The 21,496-nt window shown below is 45.1% G+C and overlaps 1 long non-coding RNA gene across 1 annotated transcript in view; it reads right to left on the reverse strand.

Annotated features, from left to right (window-relative positions):
• Positions 1-3,026: 3,026 nt before the first annotated feature.
• Positions 3,027-21,496, reverse strand: part of LOC134471845 (uncharacterized) — a 42,107-nt gene continuing 23,637 nt past the window's right edge. The window contains exons 2-3 of the long non-coding RNA XR_010041560.1: positions 12,950-13,119; positions 3,027-4,617 (exon numbers count right to left, since the gene is read on the reverse strand). This is a non-coding gene — a long non-coding RNA (uncharacterized LOC134471845). The remainder of the gene's footprint in view (positions 4,618-12,949; positions 13,120-21,496) is intronic.

Genomic DNA, 21,496 nt, shown 5'->3' on the forward strand with positions numbered 1-21,496 from the left:
AAAAAACCACCCTGCCTTGCATGCAGGACTTTGTGCCTGCGCTTCTCTGGTGGGACCTCCACAAATGCTGCCTGGCCTGCCTCTATTTACTCACCCTTCACCTTCTCACGATGGCCTTCCCTGGCCACACACTGTGTATGAATTTATATAGTCTGTGTGTGCTGATGTTTCTTTTAATGTCTGTGATTTCTCATTGAAATACACACTGCAGGAGGCAGGTAGCTTTTTGTGTTTTATTCCCTGCAATAGTCTCAGAACTTGAAAACTATCTAGCTCATCGCGGCATTTGAAGCCTTTTCAGCTGAGATGGGGAGACAGATCTCTTTAAGAAAAAAAAAAGATCTTAAAAGCAGGAGCATAAGATAAGGCCCAAGGACCCAGAAAGGGGTCAGAGACCAAGAAGCCTGAGTTTCATTCCTTCTCAGCCAGTCCCCCTCTGCCGCCCTCAGCCTTCTGGAAAAGGACGGCGCTGGATGATTCAGCCCGCTTCCCACTGCTGCGGATCTCAACATCTGCCAAACACTTCTCCACCAAAGTTGCTCATAGGAACTGAAAAGCATGAAAGATGATTGGGTTCACCATTTTTTCACGCTTCTAAGGATACATAACTAGTAACATCCTAAGGGCACAGACAGATCCATTCACTACACTGTTCACCCCTGGGGATGTTAGACTCTCAGCAGGAAGGCAGGGGTGTAGACTGACAGGGGCTCGTTACAGATATAAAGGAAGGAGGGAGGCAGACACAGAAACACAGACGCACTGACACTGTGCAGTCTCATGTGGAGGCGGTGGTTTCGCACACAGAACCGGTAGAGAGCCAGCCCCGCTGCTCCAGACATGGCTCTTGGATGATGGATCTTGACCATAAGAGGGCCGGGCTCCTGTCTCAAGGACGATGGGGCAGAGTTCTGTGGGGATGTCACCCTGTTTCCACCCCAGGACAGAGGAGGAGACCGACAGTGGCAAGCACTGTGCAAAGCCGTGTAGAAATAACAGCAGTCAAAACCTTCTGAAAGCATGACCACGAAATTTGGGGAACTCTACAGTGGTTAGATGTCAATGAGGGGTTCCGGTAATTTTTCACAGAACATCGGGGCTGCCAGGCTCCTGAAGGGCAAGGGATTCAGTTCTGAGCTGTGAATCGCTTCCGTGTCCACAGCCTAATGAAAAGGCAGACACCGTGAGCTGTACCAGCCGTCAGTTGCCAACTCACGGAGCCAAGCTTGAGGGAACCAGGGCCGCCTCTCCCACGGCTCCAGGACAAAGCCTGAGCCCTCAGAACCAGGGAGACAGGACGTGGCTCCCGGGGACATCCCTCAGGCCATCTGTTCTTCTTTCAGCCCACACTCAGGAGCCGGAGGCCTTCTCCCCTGGCTAAACTTTTATTTTTTATGAGAAAATGGGCCAAGTTCCCTCTCAGACTGAGGAAAGAGGTGTTACTTTGTTTGTTTTTTAAGTACACTGGTTTGATAACCATTGCAAGGCTGGTTATGGACCAATACGCCGACCGTGATCCACTGGCCAGGCGGTGTTGCATGGGCTTTCCTGAGATTTTGTTCAGACAGGGCAGTAAGTGGACCAGTGTCAGCCATTGTCACTGACAGAGGTCTGCAATCATTTTCTGAGTGTTCCATGGTGATTTCATTAGGTTACCAGGATGCTGCTAGGAGTAATCTCTCTGAGCTGATCAGTCTCTTGGGGGAAAAATAGTGAAATTATTCAGAACTGAACGATCCCATGTTTGCCAGTTTCAAACCATATTTAGTTGTGTCCCCAGTACACTGGCTTAGGGAAGGCCCAGCAATTCATTTCCTCACGGTGTTCCGGACGGAGCAGCTCATGAAATAAGGGTACTGATGCTTGAATTCCTCAGCTGCGCAAACCCCCGTCTCTCTCTTGATGGCCCTTCATCTCTCTGGCTCCACGTACACCTGAGAAGGTGTGTCCATCCTTAGGCCACGACTTCCCAGATTGGCTCTGAGAACTTGTGGCTTCACATTTGCATTTATCCAAAGTTTCCTGAAGACTTTCTAGATGCCAGCCACAATGGTAGGAATCCGAAATAGATGTACAGCTCTCGGGGTGTGCAGTCCACTGATGAGACGGAGAGACTCGTGATTTTGACACATGGGCAAAACAGCACAACAGAAAAGGACACACAGGGCACACAAGGCCATTCAGCCTGCCAGGGAGCGGGGGAGCTCCCACGCTGTGAGACACTTAACGTGTTGAAAGATGTGTAGGACTTTTGCAAAGAGAAAATATGGCATTTCCTGGAGAGGATTGGCAGTCTTTCCTGAGTGTCTTGATTTTCTCATTCTTCATGGGACTTGATGTGGCCATGCTGTGTAATAATAACTATATTAAAGCCTGCATTAACCCCCAAGGTGCCACAAGTCACTAACACTGTCGGCTGTGTGCTGGAACTGGGGAGCTCCCGTTGGTTCTGCGAGCACCAGGCCCTGAACCAGCCAACCCCAGGGGATTATCTCATTCTAGAACAATCTCTGACCCCCACTGCGAGACAGGGCGTGTGTATTCCTGGCTGTGCTATGACTGTGTCAGTGCAAATTTCCAAAACAGCAAGTGGAACCCCTATCCCTGTCCACACCTGTCCCTCAGCCTCTCCGCTCTCCCTCCAGGGCATTGAAGGGCCTCACTTGTTCACACTGTGCTCCCTACGGGGTCCCCACTTATGTGTCTAATGAAGTGGATGTGGCCTCGCAGCTAGAGGCTCAGGCTGCCCACACAGGGGTCCAGAAAGTTTGGAGGACGGTACGAAGATGGAAGCACAGTGTGTCACTCACACTTGCAGGCCAGCTGGCTTGCCTGTGACTAGTTGGGGGTTTTCCTGCTGCTTTTTGTACATGAGAAAATAATAAAAACGATGACACAGAATTTTAAAACAAAATAATAGGAGATTAACAATGGTTACTATAATGGGTATTGTTATCTTCAAAGTAGTTAATTACTCAGATTACATGTTAGAGGCCTGAAAAATGATCAAACAATGAAAGCACAAACCATTTTTTGATGAATTTATAAAGATTAGTGGTATAATTTTCTATTATATTTATAATATCTTTTCTTTCTTTTCTCCTTTCCCCAATCCCATTTTTCTTTCCTTTTGAGTAGTTTCTTCCCCTTTTCACTTTCACAATATCTACTGCACATTTTGGATCTTATTTACTCTGTTGGCTTTTTAACTAGGGAGACAGCATGTTTATACGTGCAAGTCTGACTTACTTCACTTATGAGTACGGTCTCAAGTTGCATCCATTTACCTGTAAAAGCCTCAAGTTATCCTTCCTTATAGCTGAGTAGTGCTCCATTACATAAACATACCACATCTTTTTTTATCTACTTCTAGGTTGATGGGCATTTGTCTTGTTTCCAAGGTTTAGCTGTTCCACACTGTGCTGCAATAAACATGGTGCACAGATGTCACTGTGCTGTGATGTATTCAGTTCTTCTGGGAAAATACCCAGAAGAGGGATAGCAGGGTCAAACAAGACCTCCAGTCTTAAGTTTTTTGAGGAATCTTTGCAGAACTTCAAAGTTAACTTCTCTCCTCGCACGCTGTCCTCTGACACCCCGACTTGCTCAGTTCTTCCATGAGCAGCTCTTAGCGACACGTACTTGAGAAACTTCCTGGGGAAGAGGCTGGTGGTACAGCGTGTCCTGGCGCCTTCCTCCGCTGTGACAATCTCTGCAGTCCGGACATTCCGCCTCTACACTGGGCTGGCCTACTATTTGCTGCCCCACCGCTGGGCCTGGGCCTGGAGGATGACCAGTGTGCGGTGGGAAGAGCAGAGCATCGCAGATGGATGCCCAAGGAGCTGCAAATCTAAAGGCAGACGTGGATTTCAGGGAGAAGAGTGGACGTGGCCAGGCCAGGGCCAGGGAATCAGAAGTGAAAGGTCACAGAGCAATGATTGAGAAAGGAAGAGGTGCCAAGCGTCACAGGTTAGGTCACACCTGAGCCCAGGGGGTGAAAGATCAGGAGGCCATTAAAGAGCTCAACAAGAGCCGTCTAGCGAGGGCCTTGGTGGCATCCAGAGCCTAAAGGGTTAGGGAGCTGGGTGGTAACTCCCAGGGAAGGACAGTGGGCAGAGCAGCAGGACAGGCTGAACGCCACGAAAGGTACACAGTGGCCTTTCCTCAATGGTACAGTGTGTGACGTGGGTTTTGACTGAGTGTGCAAAGGCCATATGATACGCTCTCCATTTGACAGGCTCACAGGAATGGAGCAAAGTGTTCCACAGAGCAGACGTTGAAAACAGTCTTTGTTTCTATTTTTTAACTTATTAGTCCACGTTTGCCATATATAATGACCGCTTTTGTTGTGTTTGGTGCACGTAGCTGATACATCCTAATCCCATTTTTATGGCCCCTTCCGGCTTCTGCCTTCCCCCGGCTTCATCTTCCGGTTCCTTCTGATTTGTAGTAGCTCTATATCACCGTTTGCTTTTATTCATCTTTTATTTTGCTCTGTATTTATACTTCAGATTTCTCATATGACAGGAACCATATGGTATTTAATCCTCTGCGCTTGATAAAATCAGTCTTTGCATTATCTGCTGGAGAAGATGGACTCCCAGTGGGATGCCTTCTCTGAAATGATCCAGAAAAATTAGAAGAGCAAGGTACATTTTACTTTACATTCAATTTTCATCATGAATATGAATAAAGCAAGCTCTATATACATGAAATACACGATATGTATATGTAAAATACTACAGTAACTCCTAATGCATGCATGCATATGCAAATATATAACACAGCTAAAATATTATCAAGTCAGTGATGAGGCACACCGTACATTTGCCTTTCTTCTGACCCACTTCTGCCCAGCGGAACCTGGTCAGAAATGACAACTGTCTCTTTCAGACTCAATCACAGAAGAGATTTCTTTACATTCCTGCTTACATATGCACCAGCAAATGCAGAATGCTCTAAACAGATGCAGGTCCGAGAGAGCGGGGCAAGCCTCAGCTGGACCCTGAGAGCAGAGGGCCTCTCCCATTCAGCCCCTTGCCAGCTCAGGACCCCTCGCTGTGCTAAGTCACTGGGGTGCTGCGGAGAGTTTATGATCTGAGCAAAACCTCCCTTCTCCTGGCCTATACAATAACTGTTCCTTGAGATTTTCTAAACCAAAGCTTAAGTAGAGCTGTGAATCCAGATAAGAGCAATGGACATCCATGACTAGAACTGATCATAGAAGTAGGCTTCCAAACAGTGACTACATGCTAGTCAATTCTTAAATTGATTTTAATGTTAATTAATAACAGTTGTATCTGAGTTTCTCTCTTAAATATGTAAAATATTTTAATTCCAAACTCTAATCTGTATGAGGCTTATATGCTCTTACATCTTAAAAGTTCATCTTATTTCTAAGTTATAAGTAAAGACACTTTCTGCATTAATGATAAGGACATTGTCAAATCCAATACTCTAAAATCGGAAGAGGCCTTGGAGTTGCAACTCACATATACCATAAAAGGATCTCACCAGATATTTTTGTAAAGTTAAAATGTTTAAATTAATGCTTGTCCTGTAAAGAAATAAAAATGTTGCCAGGGATTTAGCTCAGCAGCACAAGTGCCTGCCTGGCAAGTGCAAGGTCATGAGTTCGAGCCCTGGTACAAAGAAAAAGAAAAGAGAAAAATGTTCAAAACAGATCATCTTTCTGCCAGCTTCATGGGTTATGTGAGACACAATAAAATGGTGAAGGAAAAATTTCCCATAGTTCTCCAACTCAGCTGTGTCCAAGTGGCACAGGACGAGGAAACCATGCTTCGTGATTAGAGTTCAAGGCTCTGACTGCTTGTCACTACAACCAAACGTGGGTATTATGCTCATTCGCCATTAAAACACTTTGATAATGACACATGCTTGAGTGCCAAACATTATTATTTAGAACTGTTACTCCATCAATTTCTTGCACAATCAAGTGTAATTACTGGAACCTCTGCAATAAAACTAGTCCTTAGAGATTTTCAGGTTCATTTGCAGAACAAAAGGGCACAGATATCATTTACCCCAAGTATTCCAGACATGTGAATCAAGAATACACAGACAGTGAGTGAGCACTTTCTGGTCGCCCATATTTCAACTCATAAGAACTTTGCATGTATCAGCGTATTCCAAAAAGCAGTATGGTAGAGGAATTAAAACACAGAAAGATTTAGATTCTAGGGCAGAGTAAAATGGAACCTACTCAGACATTTTGAGCTGAGATCAAAATCCTTCTTGGCTACTAGAATAAATTGCTCTTCAAGTAATTAAAACTAGAACCTGCAGTCGTTAGTGCAGTCTGGTAATTTTTCTGCACTCAGTTTCAAGACTTTATAGCTGGCTCCTTTCCAAAGAGTGCACCTGTGCAGTGTCTGCCTGGAAGATGAAGCTAACTAACTTTGTTTGATTTGGATCTCAGTGAAAACTCTTAAGTTAGATGTTTATACACAGAGCCACATGAAGAATCCTAGCTTAAATTATTCCACCAGGGCATGCAAGGAGAGCTCCACTTAGCTAATAGAACGTTAGAACATGCTTAGCTAATGAAAATGATTCATCTCTGTTTTTCTATCAAACAAGATTCGAAGAAGGAGGGAAGGAACTTATTTTATGTATAGAACATCTAGCATTTTAACCTTCTTCCCTGCCACACTACATCTTAAATTTATTCACTTTTGTTTCTGAACTTTGAAAAGTCCTTGATCTACTTTAATTATGAAAACTCAATAAAACATTGTTTTGATTTTAAATTATTGGCCTTTAATGTCTTTGATCCCCCTTTTCCATGTAAAACAAAAGCCTAATGATTCCTATTAAATGAGAGGAATGAAGTGTATCCCAATGATTGTTTTCATTTTACGAGGGCAATTTAAGTTTCTGCTTCTGCCCACTAATTATACGGGTATGTCACTAATGTCAGAAGATGGGATTTGTTTGTTTCCAATTTTGATCTCAATGGTGGTTATTGCTTTGTACAGAACTGAGTGGGGGGTGCCACTCCACCCTCCACTGCCCTCAAGAGGATGTATGTCCAGGGACAGTGCCAGCCACAGTGCTAGTTCACACCAGAATTTCCAGAAGAGCCTCCGAGAAGCGCCCATCATGCCGTGGGGCACGGAACCTCTCCTGGTGGTCGACCTGCAGGCTTCTTCGGGCTAGGACAGGAAAGGAAACTGCTGGCTTCTCCTGCCTTGCTGCCTGGGCTGACTAACAGTGACGCAGTCCAAGGCTGGAAGAGAAATCTCTGCTCAGCAGAGAAGGCGTTAGCCACTTCCTTAGTGGCCTCTGAAATATTTTACAAACTGCCTAAAGAACAGTAGCGAACGTTTGGGATTAGGAAGATGAACCAGTTCTACAGGAAAACATTAGAGAAACAATGTGAGGAAGGGTGGAAATAAGTATAGAATTTTCCAGAGCCTCATTCAATTGCTTTTCTGTTCCCACTTCAGAGAGGCCGGGGGGGCTTTCGGATCATCCCACCTCACTGGCGCCTGGGTTTGCCTCTGGTGAGCTGGAGTCAGGAGTTGCATCTTGTCCGAGTGTCCTCTCGTGCTTTTCTCTTTCAGTTTAAGTCCTGGGGGATTCCTGTACATTGCCTGTGGTGGGGTGCTTTATTGCTGGTACTTAGAACCCTTAGGAAATGACAGCCTCTCTGAGGCATCATACAGGTGCAGCTGGTTTTTGAGTTTTGAGTTTTGAGTCTGTTGGAAGACCCCACCTCTTCAATTTGTAAGAAATAAGAAGCTGCTGCCTGCTTGGCCCGGCCCCTGGTTCTCTGGCTCTGTGCCACAGTATTTTCTGCGACCCTTAGTCCGTCCCAGTCCTGGAACACCAAGGAAAAACAGCACGGTCACACGGTGGTCCTTCATGTCCACTGCGCCCGTCCACTGCTGCGTCGCTCCCGGGAGGCCTCTGGAGTGACCAGCCATCACGTGCGTCTGCAGGTTTGAACCGCTCCTCTCTGGCAGTGAGTCCTGTCTCCGGAAGCATAGAAATAAGTGTCATGGGAGAAACAGACCAAAAAGAAGAGCAGATGGGTGCTATGCATGGATTGGTGCTAACATGTGAATTTAACTGAAGCAGGAGAATCCACAGTCTGTTCCACACACTGGTACTGGCCCAGCTGAAGAGTCCACTAAATATTCATGGGGAAAGTGATATTGTTGCAGGCAGCTGAGTCAGTTAGAAATACTATAGGCAGTGAGACAGGGCTGGGTCCTCAAGGAGCCAGTGCAGAGACCTTGCAACTATGGGATGACCGACACCTCCTGCTGTGGGCCGGGCCTCAAAACAAAAGATCAAATAAATGCACCCATACCCTAAGGGCTGGTATTCTAAATGGCTCCCTAACACCCTGAGGAAGCCAGGAGTCACCCTGCCAACCCCCTAGGGAAGTCACTGCCCTCTAAGAATGCCCGCTTTCTACACGACTTGCTCCCCGCCATTTGTCCCCAATTTAATCAATTTCACCTAAGCAATTAATCTTATTGGGAAACCATAGTTCTGTCCTGCTGTATGCCCATCTTTTGAGTTTCCTTTTTCTGCACCTTAAACCCTTCTCACCCCATGATTTTACTCTATAGAAATCCCTAGAAAAGACAGAGTCCTTGGCAACCCGCTCAGGACCTCTTCTGTCCCTCAGACAAAAGCTTTCTTTCTCTCAATAAATATATTCTGCTCTTAACCTCCGTTGTTCCTAAAATTCATTCTTCGATTTTAGAGAACACGAACTTGTACTGGACACAGTCGGCTGGGAGTTTCATTCCCCTGTATTGATATGGTGAATGCTGATGCCATCTTCTATTAGCTGCTTGGCAGTGGAATGCATTTAACCTCCACTTCTCCTTCACCCAACACCCAGGGTGGGGTGCTCCACGATCCAGCAATAGTATTCTTAGAACACTGTGACCCACAGGTCACTAATGTGCAACAGAATAGATCAGAGTGACCAAAACTATTTTTATGTCAAGGCATTCCCCAGGGTAGCTTATATTTCTCAGTTCTCCATCTAGATGCTATGCAGCTTCTCCCATTCCAGGACATTCTTTGAAGCATTGATGTCTGTGCCATCAGTGGGCTATGTCCAAAATCCACAAAACGGGAAGAGTGAACGTCTCCAGCATCATGTCATCCTTCGTCACACAGATCGGAGAGCAACAAATGACTACTGGACGTTCTTACGAGAGGGGTTCTGTCGTAGATCCGACTAGGAAATTTAGATGTCGAAAGATCTTCCCCAAAACGATTCCAGGGCGTTATGGGAAGGCACAGCCCTGAGGTGTGTAGACCCTCGTCTTCCTTGTTCCCCGCTTCATTCTTGTTTTACCTAAATTTTAATTTATTGCCTTAATACTCAAAGTAGGGTCTGCCAGCACTGGACCACTGGAGACTGGAACTCATTAAGAATTTAAAATCTCAATCCCACCCAGATCAACTGTCAGAATCTGCATTTTAATGAGGCCTCTAGGTTACTTTTAAATGCATTAAAGTTGGACAAGCACCAATGCATAGAAGTCACCGTGTGGATTCTCCCACTGAGGTTTTCACATCCACACTGGGCGCTGGCGGGAAGCGAGGCTGTGCTCCCCTTCCTGGTCGGAGCCCGCCTAGCGCACATCTGTCCCCGGCAGACTTGGATTCCGCGCGCATCCTTCCTGGTGAGCCTCGATGCTCCTTCCCACTGCCGTCCCCACCGTCCCTGGACTCTGCGGATCCACTCCCTGAGCAACTGGAAACGCACCTCGGGACCCACTGAGGCTGGCGTCATGGGTCCTGTTCACTCTCTCTTCTCTTGCAAGATGTTATCACTCCCAGAGTTCAGAGGTCTACGACTTGTTTCTTGCAGTTCCAAATTTGTGGTCAGGATGCCCTGGCACTGAGTGGGCAACACTGACCATTTGGCTAAACATTTTCCCCACTCTGCTCTTCCCGAGCATTTCTTCCACATTGATATCACCGTATGAGACTAGGACTGTAGGAAGCCGTGAGGCTTGCAGTTTGTCTTTGAAGCTCCGCACTGATGAAGTCACCGGCCAGCAGTGCCTACGCACCGTAAGACTACTTTGAAAGAAAGACTTCCTGGACTTGACCATGCACCGTCCCCTGGACATGTTGACGTCTTCTGGAAGAAACCTGTTGCTTCTTGGATATGACAGGAAGGGCAGCTGAAGTCCAGGAAAGGCAAACATGACTTTTGGTGACGATATGGAGAAGTTGGATACCTTACGCTTTGCTAGCAGGAGCACAAAATGAAAAATATGTTGATGTTTCCTCAAAAACTGTAAATATAGAATTACCATATTGACCCAGAAATTCCACCTTCAGATAACTGCCCAAATGAAATGTAAACAGACACTCTAAAATGTTCATAGTACCACAATAGCATTTTTCACAAAAGCCAGAAACAAGTGCTAAATAAACTCCTTTGCCTTCTAAAGTCCCGGTCTCTTGCATTCTCTCATAAAAACAGAAAGCAGACAAAGATACATCTCCGCCAGAACATCTTGGACAGGTCTCAGTGTATTAACAGCCACGTCTGTAATATAATAATAGTCTTTGGACAGAAACTGGCCCTTTTACCCTGCTTTATTTTAGTTTTCCTATATCTGCTTATATTCTTTCCTCCTTTTATTCTAAAATTGGTCTTTTAACACTAGAATAAACTCTGCAATACGGTTTTCTAAGAAAACAATTTCGCTAAATTGAGTTGGTCTAAAATCAATCCCTATAAAGTCAATTTAATATAACCAACCTGCTTAATGTTCTATCACCCATTTGTTACTTGTACCTAACTTTGTTTTAATGTCTCACTTTCAGAGTGTTTCTCGTGAATAGGACAGGTTCAGCCTCTTACAAAGCTTCGTGTTTTTCTGCATGTTTTTTTCTGTCACTTGCTAAAAATATTTATTTTCCTGTCCCTAATAAGGACTTGTAGTTATTCACATATGACTCATAAAACTGATCCACTTTAAGCTATCTACCTTGCTTTTAGTGTTTCATTTTTCCATAACTATGCTTCTTCTGGGTTCCTTCGTAGGGATTAGTTTCAATTTTGATATAATTCATTTGCTATTATGTCCTATTTTGACAGACAAACAACCCTCCAGAAAGCTTCCTTGTAGCAATTTTTCAGTAGGTGCTTCTAGATGCACAAAAGTGGAAAACCAAAACGTTACCTGGACTATGTCCGGCTGGTTATACTCATGCGGATGCTTAGAGAATTTGAGCAGCCGAGCAAACCTGCCTCAGGTCCCCTGACTTCAGGCTCCGTGCCGGGCTTCCGAGTACCACACTTCTTCCGTGCCCTGCTGCAAGTCTGCCGTGTCACACTAATTAGTCAGTAAGACACTATTTATCTACTATTTGCTCAAATACGGTCTGATTTGGACCTCTAAAGATATCATTTCTTGTCACCATTACCACTTTAAAAAGAAGGAAACTTGTTTGAATGAACTAATCAGTTCGTTTTGTAAAGCAGGGTTTAAAGACAGAGTCACCAAAAAAACAAACAAACTCGTGCACTGATGAAAAGAATAAAAGACAGATTGGGAAATAGTTGAACAAAGTAACAAACACTTTCCCCAAGAACAGTTAAGTCAGTAGCTCCCAGCTGTAGGAGACTTGCACCGGCTGGACCCCTAGCAAGTTCTGGAAACAGTTCTGGTTGTCACCACCAGGGGGAGGGAGCTACTGGCATCTGGTAGGTCAAGGGATTCTGCTAGATGCCCTACAGTCCACAAGAGTCCCGCGAGGTGAACTGCCTGGCCCCCAGAGGCCCCTGGAGTGAGGCTGGGAGCCTCTGTGTTGAGGGCTGCTTGTCTGAGGAGGTGAAAATGAGCTATATTTGGGCTTTACCAGCGGATCCTCCTTTGTACCGTGCGATCCACTTCCCCAGCAAGGCTGTCACATGTTTCGCCATTTATACTCACATTTGGACTTCAGAAAGAAACCCTCTGTCTGCCTCCGTGGCTTGAAGCAGGCTCTGTTTCGCTCCTCTGTTTTCTCTGGCCCAGTGCCCTCTCTGCTCACTCTTCCTCAGCTTGGCTCGAGCTCTCCTCAGAGACAAAGGCCATTTTTGGCCTCAGGTTTTGTCCCTGCACCGAGTGCCATCCCCTGGGCCAGCCTCCGGGCCAGCTGAGTAGCCCAGGTCTCCTCTGGCTCAATCTGCTCCTTCCCCAGGCCACGGCCAGGCCAGGAGGGAGCCAACTGAGCGGGTGGCGGGGGAGAATCCCCTTCTTTTCCATCTCTCTCCAGAGCTATGCCTTCTGCTGTAGCGTGTCTTTTCCTTTCCTCCTTCCCTGTTTGTCTTCAGGCAGTTACTGGAATCCTTATTCCTGGCTGTAAGTCTGAGCCTTGGGACTCACCTCTCTCAACCGCTTTAAGCCCATTCTCAGAGATGGTCACTCAGGAAAGGCACAGCGCCATCCCTTCCAGGTGCTGTCCCTTCTAGGCCCTCAGAAAGGGGCCCTACCTCAGCTCAAAGGAGTGACGCTCCTAGCAAGATACCGTACAGGGTGTAACAACACCAGGAAGCACTGCCCTGCTCTCCTCACTGGCTTTGGAGTGGCTCTCAGTGCCTGGGACAACAGAAGGATTCGAACACCCTTGAGAACAATGGAGAGATACAGCGCATAGCTCAGGTTACCTGGGCACTGCTGGTGGGCAGGCAAAATGTAGCCTAGGCTGCTTGGTGCGCAGGCGGTGTAGACATTCTGCAGTGCACCTCAGGCTCTGCCTTCACGTACAGCTCTCCTTGCCCCAAGTCAGCCAATCCAGGCACTCAGACAAAGCACCCAGGCTCCCTCCGCATTTGGGAAAGGCCCGTGTCACTGCGCCTGGCCTCTGGAGCTGATGGGCTGATGCAGTTCTGAGTTCTCACCAGCGATCTCTTGTGAAACCTGACTTAGAGCATCAGCACAGCCTTTCTTACCCCAAAAGATCTTTAGCAGATGCCCACTTCTTCAAAGAGGGCTATCGAGCTTCACTTGTATGCTGACCGCAGACCTTCTAGCTCTCTTCCGGCCTGGGAAGACTCCAGGTGGAACAGCTCACACGTTCCCCCTGTTCTCTCTGCTCTTCCCTCCATAATTAAAGGTGAGTCTACAAAAGGAAAAACAAAACTTAGACTTTCACTGTTGGGCAAAATGTAAAACCATTTGAGAAGCATCCTGAAGATCAGGAATTAAATGCAGCCTGAAGAAGGCTGTGATTGACGAAGGCCTCACAGCATTCTGGGAGCCTGGGGTAAAAGAGAGTGGGAACTGCAGGGTCCCCAGAGCAGCTCTCCCCGACCCTGTAACGAAACAGCCTCTTCCCAGGAGGAGCACTGGTGTTGGCACCCTGGGTGGTTTCAGTTCTCACTTATGAACCAGTTCCAATGTTAGTGTAACTCCTTGAGTGTGCATGGCTTTGCTAGAAAATCAGAGTTTCAAAGCGACTTGCCATAGAATCCAAGAGGTGCACTGTAATTGTGAGAACGTAAAGTTTGTTGTTACTTTGGCCTAAATTATGCCCTACTTCTGTCTTCTCAGCCTGTTGACTTTCAGATGAAAGTTCACCTGTCAGCAGGTGAGGCGCTAACACCACCTACAGACAGCCCTGCCTTCAGGCCATCCTGCCTTTGTACAATAATCATTGCTGGATTATTTTATTCCGTTCCAGCTGCAGCAAAGTGGGATGGTTACCTAACGCACTCCTAACGAACAGCTGATAAGGATTCAAGAACTTCTTTGATGTCATCACCATGATTGTCATTCCACGCCTGTGCTCTGTCCAGCGAAATCCTCTGTAGCCCAGTTATTCCTGCTGCCCTGTCCTTTTAAACTCCCACAGCAATCCTATCGTGCTGAGCACAAGGTTTGGTTTGGTTTTCAAAAGACATTTATGTGTTCCAAATAACTTTTTCTCTTTAACTAGATCAGGCAGCAGATCTCCTGTAGGGGTAATTGGTTTGGGATGTTCTCCATCCACAGATTTGGGATGTCATAAGCCAGGAGCATGGGGCTGATGACCCATCATGCATCATCTCATTTGAAATTAAAAGAAGCATCAAAAGATGGGTGCAGGTGAGAGCGCGCTTCCTCTGGCACTTCACTGGACTCCTGAGTGGCTTTTAATACCACAGTGTGCAGCCCAAGGACATGTGGGGAACCTGGAAGGTAGGGGATGGAGCTGGACTTTTAAGGGTGGGCAGGATTCCACACAGTATGATCAGGAGAAAGAAGATCAACACCTCGGGCAAGGTACCATGGGAGAAATGATTGGGTCCTGTTTGGTTTGATTTTATAAGTCAGTCGCTGTTACTAAAGATCTATGTTCTAGGGTAAGAGAGGGAATAAAAGAAAATAAGCTTAGGCAAACAGGTAAGGGACAAATAATGTAGGGCTTTGGATAGCAAGCTGAGACTTCATTCTGTAGGACAGAGAAAGCATCGGAGACTTCAAAAAAATGTTCTAAAAGATGAAGGAGAGAAAGATACCCTAAAAGTAAACGTGAGAGACTCAGAAAATTTTAATCTGCTATTATCTGTGGAGATAAAAGGGACCAGGAGTTTTTGTAGCAACCAAACCGATCAGACTGGGGTGAGGTTGGTTCTGGGGGGATGTGGGTGAAGGGTTGGTATGAAGACGAAAATGCCAAAGATCAGAAAATGTACATCAAAATATTCTCACAGTGCAAGCTCCAAGGTAGGTACTCAACACTCATTGTGATTGCTGTTTCTAGGACTTGAAATGTAAGTGTCTGGTGAAGACATTTACTGAAGCCAGGAAAAGAAAAATAGACCACAGAGGAAGGTAACAAGGTAAGCTGTGGGCACTGTGTTTGAGGTCCTCGAGAGAGATCCACACGGAGATGACCACAGATGAGATCGCCGGCGTTCACAGCACAGGTGGAACCAGAAACATAAATGGGACCTTCCAAGAAGCATGAACAAAAGAGCTCAGGGCAAGGTGAAGGCCACCTACTGTGCCCACCAGCACGCTTGGTGAGGGCATCTCACTGTGCCCCCGCTTCAGTTACGTCTTCAGAGCCTGCCACAGGCTGGCCAAGGGCAAGTGCGTGGTAACATTCGTCAAGCATTGAAATGAACAAATTTAAGAAGCTAAACCTCTCATCGCAGGAGTAGGTAGAGAGACATGAAACCCCCACCTTGTGGAGGCAGCAACTATATGCTCTTTACTTGTGGTTTCTCCATTAAGAAATAACACGGTGTCACCTAAAGTTTAACGAAGCTTAAGAGTCCAGTGTTACAGTGACCTCCTCTTGCATAGTTGGACGTGTGCAATTCCATGCCGGCCCACTGACCACCTGCTTCAGCATGTTTGTGTTTAATCTCCACTTACAGAGTCAGGAAAAAGCAAAACTCGTTAGAACCCAGGACACATCCCGCATTCTCCTCCCTAAACACAACCCACAGCCCCCGGTTCTTCTGGGTTTGTTGCATTTCTTTGTGTGATTAATTAGTTGCTTTCTAAAACCAGCATGATATGTGTGGGAAGAAGACCTGCTCAGGCTTTGAAAAACTCAAAACACCTTTGAAATGTACATGTGTATGCATGTATACATGTGTCCATGTTAAATGTAATCTGTAAGCACCGTGCTCCGAGGGCACATGGAGAAGGAGTCTGACTCTGTGTTGGAGGGAGAGGTAAGAGTGAGAGACCAGGGAAATCTCACAAGAGGACAGAGAAGAGAAGAGAGCTGTAGAGGCGACATAGGTCTGTCTGTCTGTCTTTCTGTTTTTCCAGGCGGGAGAGGCCACACAGGGAAAAGTGTACGCGTACAAGAAGGCAAGAGTGGGAACCATCTGTAAGGCGCCATGTGACGTCTGAGCAGTGCCCCGAGGACTTGAGTATGTGGACAAGACCGGTTTTTATTCTTGGGGAGACAGTGCTGGTAGCTAGTGTGGACACTGGAGCAGAGGCGGGAGGGAGCCTGAACAGCAGCTTTGTGTCCAGATGCCTCCTTTCCATTCTCTTGTTGCTTCCGGAAGACAGCCGGAGGGCAGACCTTGGAGATGGACTTGTAAATGCGTTTTGCTGTAACAGAGGTTGGAGAGCTGCAGGCCACACACCACATGGTGACTGAAACCAGCAAAAGGAGCAAATTCATGGGAGACGGAGATAAATGGGGAGTGGAAACATTCCAGACAGTGTTGAAGAATGGGGTCTAATTTGTATACAAGTGTTGTTGTAAACAAGGGTCCTTCCAGTCATGAGTAGAGTTACCCTTAACTCCCTAAACCCACTTCCATGTTCCAAGAAGTTTGTGTGTCAACCTCAGGCCTGGATCCAGCCTTAGCCCCAGAGAAAATGCAAACTTTCACTCTAGCGAACACCAGGCAAGGGTGATCAGGTTAGCGTGGCTCCCTCACCGGACCTTACTGCTGGTAATTTACATATTCACCAGCTCTTATCACAGGTACACTATCCTGCTATAAAATTCAAGTGACATTTGCTAAAACTCTTATGAACTACAGTTCCTAAGTTATATCTTGGGATATGAGTTAACCACTTCATGAAATTCAAGAATCTTAACTATTCAGAAACTACTTTTGAAAAATATTGATTTAGGCAGGGTATGATGTTGCATGCCTGTATTTCTAGTATCCCAGGAGGCTGAGGCAGGCAGATTACAAGTTCAAGCCCAGCCTAGGCAACTTAGCAAGAACTTATGTCAAAATAAAGGGGATCAGGGAGTTGAGTGAGAAGGTGCTGTGTTCTCAGTCCTGCAAAAAAATTTTTAGATTGATTTAATTGCTGTTATATTTGACTTTTCATAAATATGCTTTATGCATTTTTGCACACATAGACCCACATGAACTAGAGATGAAATAACTGAACTGTAGAGTCATTTCTTAGGAGCCAAGAAGAAAGAACGAGTGGCTTTACCCAACAGTTCAAATGGCACAAGCCTTGGCAGGGCTGGCAACAGTCAGGAGCACAGACATTTGCAGCCTGGGATGCTTCACTTGTGCATCTTCTCTCAGGTTCAACAAATAAAAACACAATTCTGGATCTGGACTTTGTAAAATGCTCCTGCTCCCCAGTGCATGATGGGAGTGGGCCAGGTTGTGCCTCCTAAAGTTTTTACACAGTGATGGCAGCCAACCACTTGCCTTCTCAATCCAACCTATGCCTTCCCCATTCTCAGCATCTCTGCTCCCTAATCTACAAGGAAAGCCCCTAGCGAAGTGGGCAGGCAGCCTTCTGGGATTTCCCAGGAACCAAAAATCCTTGATGGTAACCTAGGGTATTGTCATGGTTTATGTCTGTGTCCCCCAGGCCTCATGAGTTTGCATTGTGTATTTGTGATTGATTCATTGGCTAGTGCTTGGATTGATGGTGTCAGTGCTACACCCATATAGGGGTGGAGCCAGGATGTGATGTAATGGCAGGAAGAAGGTGTGTCTTGCTCTTTGTTGGTTCCTGTTTGCTGTTTGCAGCCGCCATGAACTGCATCCCAGCCATGCCCGCCTGCCTTGGAGCCAACTGAGTGTGGACTGAAACCTCCAAAAACTGTAAGAAATAAACCTTTCCTTTCCCAACTTGAGCTTCAGGTATTTTGTCTCAGCAACGAGTAAAAAGTAACTAAGACAGTTATACAATCAATTTCCTTGGAATAAGGAAAAGAGAAACCTTCTTTAGGAGAACTCAGAGATGACCTTGAAAGAATAATACGTGGATTTCTTCGCACATAGGAGCACATATTTGTTAGAGATTTCTGGCTCAATAGAGAAGCTAAAAAAGAGAAAGTGGCCTTTTATTGAGGATACAGAAAGGAGTCCACAATCTGTGGGGGTTTGGCCTTCTCCTCTGACCGGATACAGAGGGGCAGAGGGTTAGGTGATGTCTGATTGGAAGTGGTGCATGGGGAGGGCATTGATGACTTGCAAGGAACTGATTGGAATTTTTCTTCACACGCAAACATTTGCAATTAGGGCCGAAGGGGAAGAAGGAGGAATTGGTCGTGAAGGCAAGCATTCCTGCTTTGACTCCACCACGTTAGACCGCCACCATAATCGTACAGTAATTTATAATAGGGAAAGAACCTTTCAATGTTAAAGCCTCTAGAAAGAGATAAAAACCCACTCACGGAGCAGTATATGGTCATTTACACTTAGAACTTATTCCCACTAAAGGCTTGTTATTCCTCAAAGTTCATTTTCGCTTCATATCTGTACTTCTCAAACGCCCACCCATTCCCCCTACGGAAGTCCATTCCAATGTCCACCAAGTTTACTGCATTTTACAGCATTCTTAGTATAAGCCTGTCCTTTGTAACAACCTATGAAGCTGATCTTTTTCCTTTTCTTTCACCTCACGCTCTAAGTTTTATTGACTCCTGATGCGGAGATGAAACAGAATAATGAAAAAGACCACTCAGTGAATCCCGATGAGTCACGGTCTACGCTTCCATCCTCACCCTGGCAAGAATGCTAGAAAACCTTAAAAGGTCAATCAATCTTTCTACTGTTCAGATTTCTTCCCCCTCCAATGGACAGGACCTTTCTGAGCCGTCCACCCCAAAAGACTGTCAGGAGTTCAGACAGGAACCATGTCTATGAACACAATCTGAAACCTTCTGTGAGCCAGAGCAAAGAAAGGGAATCTCAGGGTTTTCATGGATATCTCCTATCAGCTATCGCAGTTTCGATATGCTTAGTTTCCTTTTATTATGTTTGACTCATGACTTGGATCCTCACATAGTTCAGATTCTTAGAATTAATTCTAAAATAACCTGGTGTTGCTGCCTCTGCTTTTTATATTTTTAGCCTACGATGAAAATGATAACTTTGTCACCTGAGAACCAAAAATTTAAATGGCGATCGCTCCATATTAAAGACTACTCATATTAGAAATGTTATATCACTGCAGATCTTCCAAGAGGCTCCGCAAGATGTCCTTGTGTACCTTTTCCTATTATCTGACTGTTCCTTCAGTCCACACATGTGGACTGAGCAAACACTGCCCAGTAATAGCAGCAAAGACCCATGCAACAACCTTCAGGAGGATTTGTGCAAACATTTCCCTCCACTTTTTAAAAACAAAACATTTTCAGCTTTCCACACTTAAGCACTAAAAATCACAATAATTTTCAAACTGTACCTTCAGTAGAGACATATGTGATCTAACAAAAGTCCCATCCGTTTTCTCCTTTAACCGGCCGCTCGTCTAAAATATTTTACAAAGTCCAGAGCACAGAAAATTTACAGTGAAGTTTGGTGAGTAGAAGATGCAAAATAAGCTAGTAGAAACCTAAGTTTTTCTTGGCTAGAGCATGCGTAAAATCTCTGCTCTGATGAATAGACCTGCTCGGAGTAATGTCTGTGGAGCTGACTTTAAAGTTCTAAGTGCCAGAAACAACAATCACATTAAATTGGGTGCAGGAATGTATACTGGGACAAGAATGAGGGATTTTCCAAAAATCTGAGTCTTGTTTTCATCTATTATATTGCTGATAAAATTCTATTATTAAAACTTGACACTTTTTGGTCATGTAAGAGCCCTATGTACAATAAATGGTTCACCATTCTTTATCAATCAGAGGAGACAGGGAAAGCAGGCTGGGGACCTTATTGAGGTTCATGACCTCCTAATGAAGTGTGTGCATACATTAATAATAACGATTACTTAAATGTTTCTTTCTGGGTAATAACATAATCTGTGTACTTATATGTGTGTGTGTGTGCATATATATATATATGTATATATAAATATATATACAAATATATATATTTGTATACATGCATATATTTGCTAGCTCTGACCACTGGAAGGACAAAGGACCAAGGACACCTCAGCAGCAATGCATACACTGTGGTATCTATTCTTGGTCTCTCACACCATTCCACCAGTACAAGGTAAACCTCAAACAGTTTATAAACCAGAAACTGATAAAGTGCTAAAAATGTGATGGAAGCATGTCACAAGGATACAGGAGCCAGCTGGAATGGACTCTCTCTAGTCAAAGGTAGGAGAGGCTGAGTAATCAAATAATTAACTACAGCAACTTTAAACCACTAGAATATCAGATTCCACGCATCCCTTACAACAATATATAAATAAATATAAAAGGGAGAAAGAGGTCTCTGTTTACAGTAGGGTGTCAGGAGCCAAACAAGCCCTGACAGTTACAATATCAGTATTTTAAAACCACCATAGCATGGTAACGGATGGTAAACTCCAGGAGAAAGTTTGACAGGGAACAGGATATTTGCATGATTTTACACCAAGACGCTTATTAATTTAAAGGGAGGGGGAAAACTCAATAATCATACCATTGTAAAACTGAGCAATACCATTTTAAATGTTTTTTAAATTGGGCCACACCTTGGTCAAATGATAGGAATTAATACCATGAGGAGGGACAGATATACAGAGTCCCTCGCTGAAGAACTCATCTAAAGATTTTAGGTGTGGCTTTTTTCTAATGGAAAAGATTATAACTGATTCACAAAAAGCTCACAATATGTTCCAGAATTTATCGATTTAGACTGAAATAAGAGCTGGAACAACATGAAAAGAGATCTTTGTGTTACCAAACTACTACAAGCAGCAAACAGGCTTAAAAATGGTCTGGATCTGAATACAGGCCATTTCTCACCCAGAAGGAAAGGGGAATTACAGAGCAGAACCAAGAATCCAGAGACAGCCGTGTCCTATACATTAGCCCTTTGTCAGCAGGACGGAGACTTAACCTAAGAACTCACAGCATTTGCCTGGATGAATTTCAGAATGCTTTTGGGCAAGTTACTTATGGTCTTGTCTCTGTCTCATACTGTGTGTTGAATGTGTAAGAGACAGAAAATTGTGTCTCTTCTCTTTGTACTGTAAAAAGGGATGATACCGAAGGAGTTGTACTGGAGAATGACACCATGTCAAGAGCTTCACTGGCACCTGATCCCGAGGATGAGATTCTGAATTTCAGGTTACAAAGATGAGACTTAGTGCCTTCCTGTGCTCCAGGCTCGCCATGCGGATGGGGAAGAGACTCAGCAGGAGGCAGAACCACGCCTTCCCGTGAGCCAGCAGGTACAGGGGCATCCCCTCCCGTCCCCGAAGTAAGCTGATTCAGAGGACTCAGGGTGAGATGACAGCAACTGAGGTGACAGGAATAGTTCCATGCTTGTCTTGTTTGGCTGACTCTGCAGGCCTGGGCTGGGCATCTACCTGGAGGATGGCAGTGCGTGCTATGTCAGCTGTGGGGGATTACTCCTGTCTTGTTTTTGAAATCCAGTGTTTTGTTCAGTGTTACTGGTTTGTTTTATTTCTCTGTCTGGTAACCCGAGCAACTATTTTGAAGATAACAATGTGCAGTATCACAGCCGTTGCTAAATTCCTATCATCTTGTTTTGAAAACCTGCATCAGTGTTGTTTTTCTTTTGTTGTTGTTGCTGTGATTTTGCTTTTTGTTATTGTTATTGTTATTATTTTTAGGTTTGTCTGCTTCTTGATTTATCTGATTTTTTTCTTTC

Source organism: Cavia porcellus, unplaced genomic scaffold (genome assembly GCF_034190915.1).
Source record: "Cavia porcellus strain 051 isolate PalLab524CR breed Dunkin Hartley unplaced genomic scaffold, mCavPor4.1 scaffold_1, whole genome shotgun sequence".
NCBI lineage: Eukaryota > Metazoa > Chordata > Mammalia > Rodentia > Caviidae > Cavia > Cavia porcellus.